The following is a 2,500-nucleotide window of genomic DNA, read 5'->3' as shown; positions in this document are numbered from 1 at the left end:
TCTCTCTCTCTCTCTCTCACCCTCCCTCTTCTCCCCATCTCTCTCTCTCTCTCTCTCTCCCTCTTCTCCCCATCTCTCTCTCTTCTCCCCATCTCTCTCTCTTCTCTCCATCGCTCTCTCTCTCTCTCCCTCCCTCTTCTCCCCATCTCTCTTTCTCTCCCTCCCTCTTCTCCCCATCTTTCTCTCTCTCTCTCTTCTTCCCATCTCTCTCTCTCTCTTCTCCCCATCTCTCTCTCCTCTTCACCCCATCTCTCTGTCTCTCTCTCTCTCTCTCCCTCTGACATAAGAACTTTGCAATTAATATCAATAGAATGTCAAAGTATCAAAGTGTCTCCCTCTCCCTCTCTCTCTCTTTCTCTCTGTCTCTCTCTGAATATTTTTTTCCGTTTTATTTTCGTTTCTGGAGGGCTGGATGAATCCAGGGATGATACTCTGATATTCTCAGAAATTAGCATTCAAACATTCAGTTCTGTCTGTCTGTCTGTCTCTTTCCTTCTGTCTCTGTTTCTCTGTCTCAGTATATGGCCGTCACTGTCTGTCTCTGTCTGTCTTCCTCTCTCTCTCTCTCTCTCTCTCTCTCTGACATAACTTTGCAATTCATATCAGTAGTATGTCAAAGTATCAAAGTCTCTCTCTCTCTGTCTCTCCCTGCCTCTCTGTCTCTGTCTCTGTCTCTGTCTCTGCTCTCTCTCTCTCTCTCTCTCTGAGCAACCTTTTGTGATTTTCATGTATTACATCTGGGAGAAGGAGGAGGTACGTCCAGTGGGAAGAACGAATCATCATCAAGCTGCCGAAGAAAGGAGACCTCAGGGACTGTAGCAACTACCGAGGGATCATGCTCCTGTCAACGCCAGGCAAGGTTCTCAACAGGGTTCTACTGGAAAGGATGAAAGAGGCCGTCGACCCCAAGCTCCGAGACCAGCAGGCAGGCTTCCGGCGAAACAAATCCTGTGCCGACCAGATCGCCAACCTGCGCATCATCGTGGAGCAGTCGCTGGAGTGGAACTCACCCCTCTACACCAACTTCATAGATTATGAGAAGGCCTTCGACAGTGTGGACAGAGAGACGCTGTGGAAGCTACTGAGGCACTACGGAGTCCCAGAGAAGATCATCTCCCTCATCCGGTGCACCTACCAGGACATGAGCTGCAGGATTGCCCACGCAGGCCAGCTGTCCGAAAGTTTCGAGGTGAAGACCGGAATTCGTCAGGGGTGCCTGCTGTCACCGTTCCTCTTCCTCCTGGTCATCGACTGGATCATGAAGACCACTACAACAGGCAGGAATAACGGTATACAGTGGACACTCTGGACACAGCTGGACGATCTCGTCTTCGCTGACGACCTGGCGCTCCTGTCACACAACCATAGCCAGATGCAGGACAAGACCACTCGCCTGGAGACCACGTCAGCCAGGACAGGGCTCACGATCAACAAGAAGAAGACCGAGCTGATGAAGATCAACACCACTGCCAACACACCAGTCACAATCGGTTGAGAGCCCAACAGGGAGGTGGAGTCTTTCGTCTACTTGGGAAGCGTGGTTGACCGACAGGGAGGCACGGACCGAGACGTCACAGCCAGAATCGGCAAGGCAAGAACAGCTTTCATCATGCTCAAGAACATCTGGGCATCTGGAGCAATCAGTATGAAAACCATACTTCGCATCTTCAACTCCTGTGTGAAGTCAATTCTGCTCTACGGATGCAAGACATGGCGGACAACACAGACGATGCAGCAGAAGATTCAGACATTCTTCAACACCTGTCTGAGGCGCATGTACACGATCCGATGGCAGGAGAAGATCCGAAACGAAGATCTGTGGGAGCGAGCGGGACAGGAGCCAGTGGCCAAGCAGATACTGCGGAGGAAGTGGGGCTGGATCGGACACACCCTCAGGAAGCCAGTGTCCAGCATCACACGCCAAGCCCTGACCTGGAACCCGCAGGGAAAGAGGAAGAGAGGCCGGCCTCGCAACAGCTGGAGGCGAGATACCGAGGCAGAGCTGAAGCAGCAAGGGACCAACTGGACTGGAATGGCCAGAACAGCCCAGAACAGAGTGCGATGGCGAGGGGTCGTCGATGGCCTATGCTCCACCGGGAGCGATGGGCAAAATGAATGAATGAATGATGTATTACATGCACGCTATTGACTGGATGTTATTGCCTGTCACATCAGCATCAGATTCGTCATCATTATTGTATATGTAAAATGATATATCTATGTTTCTCTGTTCTCTTTATATGTTTTTTCATTTCAGTCGTGCCTCTTTCCTGTATTCTGTGTGGTGATTAATTTGAATATTCTTGTTAACCCCTTTATTTCTTGATATTTTTCTTTTTTTTTTTTCAATATCTGCTATTGTACTACAATATGATTTTGTAATGTACTACAATATGATTTGATACTAATTATGTTCATGTATGCATATGTGTGTATGTCGGGGCTCGTGTACGTTTATGTGTATTTGTTTGTGCTTTCATATCTGTGAGACTGCATGTTT

The sequence above is a fragment of the Babylonia areolata genome, chromosome 30 (genome assembly GCF_041734735.1).
Source record: "Babylonia areolata isolate BAREFJ2019XMU chromosome 30, ASM4173473v1, whole genome shotgun sequence".
NCBI lineage: Eukaryota > Metazoa > Mollusca > Gastropoda > Neogastropoda > Buccinidae > Babylonia > Babylonia areolata.
The sequence above is the reverse complement of the archived record's forward strand: the minus strand, read 5'-3'. Positions refer to the sequence as shown.